This window comes from Cibotium barometz, chromosome 39 (assembly GCF_041138505.1).
Source record: "Cibotium barometz isolate CiBa-2024 chromosome 39, ASM4113850v1, whole genome shotgun sequence".
NCBI classification, from domain to species: domain Eukaryota; kingdom Viridiplantae; phylum Streptophyta; class Polypodiopsida; order Cyatheales; family Cibotiaceae; genus Cibotium; species Cibotium barometz.
The window spans coordinates 17,013,582-17,024,659 of NC_141084.1; positions in this window are offsets into that span (position 1 = coordinate 17,013,582).

Genomic DNA, 11,078 nt, shown 5'->3' on the forward strand with positions numbered 1-11,078 from the left:
GAAGGGTTACAATACATATCTTTTTGTAATTCCTCTCCCCATTTGTCAATAAACTTGTGATGTGCATCAAATGCACCAACATATTACAGCCAATGGGTGGTAGTTGTCCTCTCTTGCAGCCTTCTATGATGATTGGCTGCATAGTGTTTGCTTCTGAGCAATTTTCTAAGATGCTCCTTGGTTTTTTGAATAATTCGTCCCTTTCTTCAGATTGGGAATTCAGAGCTACTCCCTGTAGTTTTTTTAAATGTTGTTAGCTCTATTTTGCTTGTGGTAAATTGAGTTGGTATCGTTTTGAGTCTCTGTTTCATACTCCTCACCATTGGTGCTTGTGCTTGAGTCATCCCATGTGAACTCAAGTTCACTATAACCAATCCCCTTGGCATCAAAATGTAGAGCACGAATCATTGTAATGGTATAACCTTGGGGATCTCCTCACCATTAGGTGTAACCCATGTAGATCCTTTACTTCCCCAACTATCTTTTGTAGCTATCATATGTATCGAGTTTAGATCATCTTCAAGCTCAATAGCTTGTTTTTCAGTATCCTTGTAGGGTGGGTCCTTCCCTATATCGATGTCTTCTCTGCAAGTGTAGCAGTATTGCAAACGGGGATAAATAAGTGGTGGTGTTTGAACGATTTTCAAAAAGTCCTCCATTACCCATGTAGATCCTTTAGTTCCCCAACTATCTTTTGTAGCTATCATATGTATCGAGTTTAGATCATCTTCAAACTCAATAGCTTGTTTTTCAGTATCCTTGTAGGGTGGGTCCTTCCCTATATCGATGTCTTCTCTGCAAGTGTAGCAGTATTGCAAACGGGGATGAATAAGTGGTGGTGTTTGAACGATTTTCAAAAAGTCCTCCATTACCCATAGGATGTAAACGACTAGTCGTCACACAAGATCAACCTTGATGATGGAATCATCGGATTGGAGGTAGACATGGTTCTTAAAATAGTCATGTACCATCTTTGCCTCTCTCATGAATGGGCATCCTAAGATCATTTCATATAACTCGGGTTGTTTGGAAAAGTCCATAACAATGAAGGTATGTTTAACCCGATGTTTGAGAACCTTGATCTTTAGATCTCATAGCATCTCAATAGGTTTGGCGACAATTCCATCAGCCATCTTGATATCTAAGACTCCTAGATGGGGCTTGGCCATCTTCTCCCAGCATTTCTTGGTGATTATGCTCACTCCCGCGCACCACCATCTAGGACTCCCATTATTGTGATGCCCTTGGGAGGTGACTGGTGGTAGTGCATATTAGACTCATCATCTTCAAAGTATTGTCCCAGTTTGTTAAGTCAAATTTTAACCATAGATTTGGCATTTTCTTCTTCCATTGGGACTGTTGATTCGGGTACAACTCAAGGTGTCTCCATTGTATAGTGGGGACATGCCTTCTACATGTCAGTATAAATGGTGGTAACTCTAAATTGAGTTCTCCATTAAGGAGAGATCTCATTGCTTTAAACAATTCAGGATCTCCACTCAATTGGCCGGTTATAGTTGTACTAGTTTGTGAGGCCATAAAGTCTAACAATTTGGGGATGTTTAGTGGTGCATTCATGATCTCCTTTCCATAAATAGGTGTCAGTGAGACTAGAAAATCCATCTCCAAGATAGGCTTAAATTTTTCATATGGTTCTTGAACCAATCAGGGATCAAACTATGAGAGGTGGAGACCTCAGTCTCTTCCATGATGACACTCGGCACATCTAGAGGTTTGTGAATCTCAGTAGTAGACGTTAAGGTACTAGGATGTATAGTATCTGAGACTCACTTGCTTGGGCTTTGGTTCAAGCTCCTTTTGTGTTTTCATAGTTAAATCACTAAATCCTTGGACTTGCTCAATCTCCTTTTGAGGGGGTTAGGATAAGAGCCAAGTTTTATCATGTGTGATCTAGTTTCAGGAATTACAGGTTCTTGTGGGTGGGGTCTCCTTCCCCGTGCTCTTGGTTTTGGAGGGTATTTCCCTACCAAGTTTAGAATCGGCTCTTGTGTCCAAGGAGTCCATGTCCTTATCCAGGTCCCTAATAAAGAGTGTCTCTTGAGGAATCCCAAGATTTGTCTTTTTGGTTTTCTTCATTTTCACGTTCCTTACCAACTTTTTTCTCCTATGGTCCTTCTTCTTCTTAGACTCTGCTTATCGAGGTCATAGATCGTTGCTCAAGAACATGTTGGTTTTGGGCTTGTAGCCGGGTGATAGCATTCAAAGGTGTGTGATCTAGATTTTTCAGGATCTACCTTTGAGTTTGATTACTTACCCCAATCATGTTTAGGAGTGTGATGATGGGTCCCGTCCGTGGACTTGTCACCACACAATCTTGTTCGGGAAATCCTTAATCCAATGATCTATGCCACAACAGTTTACAAGTGGCTGGTGGCATGTTTGAGGGCCCAACTTGGTTGAGTTTAGGAAACTTTAGAGGGACTTCTGAAACTTGATGGGGACCTTGACAATGGTAACATTGAATAGGCATTCTCCTTCCTGTTGCGTTAATGTCCCAGCCCATTCGCATCACAGCAAGTTGGTAGATTGGCTTGACTCCCCCTCTCCCATCCACTACATAATAGTTAGTATGGAGCTCCGTGGGATCCTGAAAAATGTGTGGGGTGGGTTTGACATCCACCTCATATTCTTGGTAATCAATAGGGTCTCAAAGCTTAAGAGGTGTCACCCTTGGTGAAGGTGGTTATTGTCCCAAGACTGGTGGAGGTAATGGCACATTATTGGGTGCATGGTGCATGGCCTTATTGTTGCGGTTCCGACAATGCTAGTTTTGATCTCGTTATGTTGGTAAATAGCCTATAGGCATGTTTAGCAATCTCAGGCTTTGTGACCATAGAGTCCACAAAAGCTTGAACATTTGTTGGTGGTATATTCTTGACGAAAAATGGAACACCAATGTAGCTCTCTCCTTGGGTACATGTGCGCATTGCTTGAAGTTTTGGTAGCCTTCATTTCCTCCTAGAGGACTTTTGAGAAGGCAGTCCAAGTCATTTTCGCTAAAGTATTACCTTTAGCTATAGGTTTTGCAGTGGTGGTGTTACGATCATTGACTACTAATGTAACAAACTTAGAATATGAAACTCTTACTCCCTTTATTATCAAGTTATCAAGTTACGATCGTATAGTTTTTGCAGTGGTGGTGTTACAATTGACTGTTGATGTAACAGACTTAGAATCTAAAACTCTTACTCCCTTTATCATCAAGTTATCCTCAAGTTAGATGGCATTATAGCCGTGATGTCCTCCCAGGTGTGGTGATACCTCTAATGACCAAACCATTATAGATATCTTCATGTTTAAGCTTGTGGATAAATCGATCAAGCAGTTGATTGTTGGAGAAGCACTCATGTGGAGCACAATGAGAGTTCAAATGCTTAAGAGACGACTAATAAAATCTCTAGCTGACTCATCTTATTCTCTCTCAGCTTTGTGCAATTGTGAAGCCACACTTCACAAAGCTCCCTCACGCACAAACTACTTTAGAAATAACCTTCAAAGCCCAGTAAAGTTTAGACATTCTTCAACTCTCAGGGTCCAATACCAATCCCAGCCTTGCCATCTCGTGTAAGACTAAAGGTGTTGGCCTTTGCAAGCTTATTCCTCTCACCTAAGGCCTCACAAAATTGATCTAAGACCTCGAGATGATCGCCCTCTCGATTGAACTTATGCATGAGCTAAACTATTTGTGTAGCCTTCCCAGAGCTACTCCGTCCGTTATCTCTCATGTCTGGTCCTATACTTTTGGCCACTTCTCTCCCCAATACTTGCGCAAATACTATTGGATTAGTTGAGAGGGTTGTTGCGCTAGAGGTATTAGTACAGTAGGGATAACATGTGGTACAAAGGGTGCTGCATATGCGGGCGTAATGGCATGAATCTCAGAGGCATAACATGTGATAGGTGGGGGTTCATATAGGAATTCCCATAGGTAACGATGGCATATGAGCCAAGGACACCACTAGTCTAGTCATTTGTGAGGCTGTCCCCCCCTTACTTTAGGTTGCATTGGCAACGTAGAGGAAGACGCATTGGCAACGTAGAGGAAGACGCAAAAAATCAAGGATCTTAAGTGAAGGTTCCTTCTTCTGTGGCCCTAGTAGATGATATGGATGTGTTAACTAGGCTTGGAGCCATTATTGTAGGGACTCCTACAACCATGGTTGCCATGTTTGTGACTAAGGGCATGAAACTAATTGGCAATGTTGCATGGTTGGTCATAGGTGGTGCCGTTATTATGAGTGGTGTAGTACCCATTACCACAGAGTCTAGAATTATGCCAAAGAAAGCGACATGGGTTAGTACCTCTCTACTACGGTCTCAGAATATGAAGTCTGTGCTCGTAGATTCTTGGAGTCCTGTGTAACCTAGAGGAACAATAGCAGCAGTCGTGGATTGGTCCATCGTGTAGCCAAATGATACTAAAAAAGTAGGATCCATTGGGCTCACATGAAGTGTTACCATTTTGCTTATTGTGGGCATTCTTGCTTTGGATAGCCTGACTTGCGTCATAGGTCTTTGGGTTCTTTTATGTTCAATGATCCTATGTTTGCAACTGCAGATGCCATATGCAATTGTTCCTCCTTTGTTGTGGCCCTAGATATTGACTAGACCATCCCTTCCTAAATAACACCATAAGCTTGGGTTGTTGCAAAATCCACAAGAGTCTCTGTTGATGCGTCATACTCCCAATTCATGCCTATGGAGTTCCTGGTACAGAGGAAAAACTCACGGTGGGCAATGTCCTTAGTTGTCGCCTTTTTGAGCTAGAAAAGCTCGAAGAAACACGCCTTCTTACTGTATATAGTATGATTGTGGAAAAACTGAGGCATAAACAATGGTTTGACGCGCCCAACTCAAAGACAAACAAATGAACAAGGGCGACATGGTCCTCCTCTCTATAGCAAAAAAAACCACAAAAAGAAACTCAAATTTCAAGGCTTAGGACCTTTCCTAGTCACTAAGATAACCCCACAAGGCGTAGTGTGCATAGAAACACCCGACGGCATCGAGATTGCGGGGTACTTCAATGGTAGCAAACTGAAATGCTACTAGGCCCACTCACTAAAACCACACTAGGGGCCATTCATGCCAAAAAAACAACGAAAAAAACAGCCTGAAGAGATGAAAGAAACAGCCCAACGAGAAGCCAAAGAGAGGCAAGAAAAACTTCAGGGCCAAAACATCATGGTCAACATGGCCCAAGTAGTAGACCGAGAAGAGCCTGGGAAGTGAAACCCACTCAGTTGTGGTTAGGAATGACTACCCCAACAAGTTTCACCCAAAATTGGCTCTTGTCGATACAGGAGCTAATCGACACATGGCTCTCCCTTGAGAGGCCCTCATTAATGAACCCCCAGCCACGGTCACTACAATTGACAATGTGGAACAAAGTTGTGATTATGCCCCTAAACATTGAACCAATTGTGAGGCAATTGGTTGGAGGTTTTATGTAATGCCTGCAGGAACCATGCATGAAGAAATTCTTCTAGGGCATGGATGGATGGAACACAACCCATGCCAAATCGATGGGGAAGCAAGGATGGCCACCCTGCAAACCTGGCCAGGTTGTTACAATCCTAATGATAGATGAAGAACCCTTGCCCCTCCGATAACCAACCCCAAGTTGATAAACCCCCCTCCCCCCCTAACCACTAGCATTTCGTCTCTGACCAATATAGAACCATTCTGCTTAAAAAGAGGCCTCTCCCCACTGTGAATACCCAATTGCTTCATACACCCCCATCAACATCGAAGTATGCAGCTGCCCAAACCTGCCTCAAAGACGCCACCATTGCTGCTAACCTCGCTCATAGGACTAACTCCACTAACAAGCTTAATCCACCCAGGTACACCTTCGGCCTCAAGGCACACAAGGCAGGAACTCTTGCCCTTGGGTACCCAAGAAGCTCCTCGCAACCCAAGGATATTATGAAGGTGCCACAACTTTGTGGATCCCCCAATGATCCACTCCCCAAACTCGTGCACCAGCAAAACCAACTCCTCGACGGCACCCAGTTCGACAACCACAAGCCCACAAGGTATAGGAAAACCACTAGCAAAACCACTCTCCCCAAGGCCAAACCATCATCGCCCACATCCTCGGCCTCGCCCACCCACTACTTATAGGTGGATACCAAAGCCTTTACTCCAAGCTCAGAACTTCTATGAAGGAAATCAAAAAATTTTGCCCCCCGGTGTCATCCCTAAGTTACCAACATTTCAATCGAAGCCCAAGATAGCCTCCACCACTACTATTGCACGGGACAAAGGGAAAGAAAAGCTTCAAGAAGACCCCTTTCCCATCCAACTGCAGTCCCATTGCCCCTAACAATGATATACCTTCGACGTCGACTACTCCCCCAACACTCAACCCCTTGCATCTCCAACCCCAACTGCTCCCTCCATGGAAGCCTCCACACTTCCAATGGAGCTACCAACCTCGCCAAAACGACATTGAAGCTGCCTTTCACTCTAGTAAACTGGGCAAGGAGCCAGTACACAAAACCCGCAATGGGTGTTGGCTAAATAGCCTTAGGGTACAAAACCTATTTATAGGATGCCAAAAAATTACTGCATGAAGCCACAACCGTACCATCCTAAAAGACACGATCACACCATCCTGAAAGACATGACCATACCTTCACCATGCCACAGCCGTACCTTCTTCCTCTGCCTAAGACATGACCATTTCCTTGTCAAAAATCAAAGCCACGCTCGTACGCTTTTGAAGCCACGACCTTACCATCTTGAAGACACGGTCGTACCATCCTGAAGCCACGACCATACCCTTCCTAAAAATCTAAAAAAGGGGTTCCCCACCACTTCCATTTCCCTCACTCTTTTCTCTCTCCCTAGCCAAACTCTTGCAGTTTTTTCCCTTGAGCTCTCACCCTTCCCAACCAACCTCCTACTCTCAGCAGCATGGCCAAACACTCCGTCTTCTCCTATGAGGTCCTCACTCATGCACCCCAGAAGAAGAAGCGCCCGATTGGGGGGCCATTTTGAGGAGTGTGGAAAGCACCCCACCTAGCTATCTCACTTGGGCAAGGCCCTTATGTGCTAGGTGAGTGGCCATAAAGTCCATAGTCTCATGAAAAACAACCATAAGGTGGAGCACAAGCTCCTATATTACACAGGGCCATGCTAGAGGGCCAACACCGATCTGGCAATCATGGCATGCCTAGAGCAAATCGGGCTCGATGGCCTACCCACCTTGGAACCTTGGGGCCCATACTTGCTGCCAACGCGGCTACATGCTGCTGAATTTCTTGTACTTCACAGAGACCTATGATGCCAACGCGGCTACATGCCAGGTGTTGGTGGACAACGAGGGCCACCCCCCCAGAAGATCCACCTCAATCTAGACCTCATTCCAGAGGCACTCCATCTCCTGCGTGTGGAGCAACCTTATGTTCACCTCACCAATGTGATGCACCATGTCTGTGGCACTTACCAGGGCTCCACCACCAAGGACGGGGTCAAGTGGAAGAATGTCTCCCAACAGGAGCTCATCATGCCCGCTCGTGCCCTCTCTTTCTTTCTCACCACCCGTGCTGGACCGATCGTTTCAATCGTTCGGTGCCATCTCTCTACCCTCGCCCGTGTCCAGCAAGGAGTGCCAGTGAACTGGGCCAAGTACATTCACAAAGAGCTCCACGTGGTCTGCACAAACCCATAGGGAGAGCTCGTGGGCAGCCTCACTCCTCACCAAGGTCATTTATCATGCTGTAGGGTGGATCGACCTCCCCTGACCCGTCCAATTGGAGGGTGCCACCGCCATCCCCACCCCTCGCCCTTCTCCAACCTTTTCACCCCCAAGCGCTATCACCTTGACACCCAGCAATAGGAGCCTGCTCCCTACCACGCCACCACGACTGGAATAGACACAAAAGCACACAATGCTGAAGCCCACCGGCAAGGCCGCCGAAGAGGAGGAGCTACGCCGCACAGTGCATATTTTTTACTAGAACCTTTATGCGACACCCCCTCCTCATGTATCCTCTCCGCCCCCTCCTCACTTCTCCAAAGCAAGCACCCCCTCCCCTACCTCCTCCTAGCACAACATCATGGATACCCTACAATAAGCACATGCAGGCAACTTCCACTCGCAACAACAAGAAGCGTATTCTGAGGGTATCCGTTCAACCCACGGCATAGTACCTTATTTTGCCCAGGGATTCTCTAGCTTAGCCCACGAACTCATGAACCAAATGACCGACTACATGCACAGGTAACAGGAGTAGGTCACAGTTGCACAACAATAGATTATGATCACAAAGGCCAACCAGCAGACCCACGAGGCCCTCCACGAGGCCTTTTTGGCTAACCATCACCTCTAAGTATCCCTCAAGGATCAAGAAGTCACCCTCGCCCACCAACACACTCGCCTCCCTCACGGAGATCCAACACCAACTCTAGACTGCCCAAGAAGTAGAGCAGCATGCCCTTCATGCCCTCCCCCTCACCCAAACAGAAGCCCATCAACTTCAACAGAGAGTGGCCCATGCAAAAGAGGACAACTGAACCATCAACCTCTCCTTGCAGGAATACAGGGAAGTTAATGAGTGTGCCATGCGCCACAAAGAGTCCTAGCTCCAAGCCGTAGAGGCCCGAGCTATCCACCACCCCATTTGGCCCTATCCCCAACGGAAACAAAGTCGATGCGCTGATGGACAACACAGCCACCACCGATCTCCCCACCCTTGCCATCCCTCCCCAAAACCCCGCCCAACTCCTTAATCTCAACTTCCAAGCCATCTACCTCAACCTCCTCTGACACTCGACGAACCATCTCCCCCTCCACATTTTCATACATCCTCACCAAGCTCCCCTCCGCCTCCATCTTCTTTCTTGCAACCCGTTTCTTCCAAGGCCAACTCTCCTTCACCACCCTCTTTGACTTCCCCATCCACCCCCTTCAGGCCAACCTCCTCAATTGGGCCCACCTCCTCCGATTTTGTGAACCCACTTCCATTGACAACACCATCGACCTCGTTGTCCCCGACGAGCTCTGCCCATATCCTTACCCCCCCTCGTGCACAGCCGAAGACCTCTGTTTCCTCCACCACAGGGGGTGGGAAATCATCTATGTGGCCTATAAGTCCCTCCGCCGTTATGAGCTCCCCCCTTACACCCCCGAAGGACTTCTCATCCTCTACCACCACAGGTGCCACCTCCAACTCCAAATTATCCATGCCACTAGGATCATGCACTCCCATGTGGCCTTTCCCCTGGACTTCTCCCCCTAAGAGGCCGACGATGCCTGCTGATTCTTCTACTCCAAGGACCCAAAAAATAACTCATCCTCCAATGACGCCAAACGACAATGATAAAGACGGAGGAGCGGCTCTCAGTAACCCCCCCTCCAATGATCCACCCCCACCCTTGTCTCCTCCTCATTAACCTCTCCCCCCTCACCCATCCCAGCCCAGTACTACCAACTCCCACCCCCACCACCCCCATGAACCACCCTTTCTCTCTTTCCCTCTCACAACCCTCTACACCCCCTCACATACCCACTCCACCTCCATCACCAACACCCCCTTCACCCCCCACCCTCCATCTCCATTTGGGCCTCCCCCTCAACCTCAAAGACATTCCCTCGATGTTGGCAAGGCCCCCACCTCTCCTTACCGCAACCCTCACCACAGTACCCTCTTCGTCAGATAGCCCCTCCACCCTCATCACAATCACACCCCGAATTCCCTTTCCCCACACCTCTAAAGAAAGGCAAAATCCCCCCACCCCGATCACAAGAAAATGAAGAGGTAGACCCACCCCTCAACCCCCTCAACTAGCATGATTCCTTGGATCGCATCATGGAGTTTAAGCAGGCCATCAACATCCTGCTCGGTCTCTCGACAACTCCAAGAAGCTCCCATCATCAGGGTGACCGACCATATGGACATGCATGTCCTTTGAACCTACTTGGACTCCAAGCACAATGCATGGAAGTGCCATCACACCCATCGGCAATGAGGAGGTTCCAAACGACCCCCCTCCATTACTCGCCCCATCACTTTCAAGCTTATGGGCAAGCAACCTTCCTAGCATCAGCCCTTTCTTCTCAAACCATTTATCTAGGAGCATTATTGCAAGGCGCCCTGTCATCTACGGATCAATCTCGCCTACTTGCCCATCCGCCACCAACACTGGACTTGGGACCTCTTCCATAAGGAGCAGATAGCAAACCCTAAACTCCGGTACGACTTTCCATGGTTCGCCCCACTGACGACCCAAAGCCCTTGCACTAAGGCCACCATGCTCACAAAGATCCATGCCTTCATCGACAGATATGAGCAAGTACCTGATCTAGCAATTGTGGGGGGTACCATTCGCTTCTTCCACCTCATCATCACCCTTCTGGAAGCCTTTCCAAATCGGAACCACTACTACGAGGGCAGCCAAGGCCTTGCCTTCAACCTTAACAAAGGCCCCACTCTGAAGCAGTTATTTGGCTACTACGAGCGCGTCGAATGGATGCCCGCCTAGCGCCTGCAGACCTTCAAAGATATGATGGAGACCACTTTTTGGATGAGCTACAAGGTCTTCCATCGATCCCCCCACATCCCAAGTCACGGTTCGACTTTATCCGCACCTATTCCAACTACTACCGCTAAGTACCTTTGCCAGCTCCGAGGACGGATCTAAATTAGGGAGGGGGGTATGTTAACCACACTGGTTAACATCATTTTTCAAGCATGGTTACGCTTCCTGTAATCCATTGTTATGTAACCACGCTAAGAGCTTAATGAAAAAGGTATATGAGATGACCAACTTGTGTAATGCCGGTTCACAGGAATGAGCCTAGATGTACATAGAGCTAGGAACTTAGTTTTGGGCCCCCAATTGTAAATGGGTGGCCAACCATTGTAAAAGTAGAGCTCATGTATATAAGTGAGTTATGAAATATGAAAAGGGAAAATCCCATTATCACAATTGAGTCTTGTCTTCTCTCCCTCTCTCTCTCTCTTGTGGCTATGGATGGTAGGCTTGTATTGGTTGATGCATGCTTTCTTGATTGTGGTATGTTGATTCCTATCTTGCCCTCTCCCCTC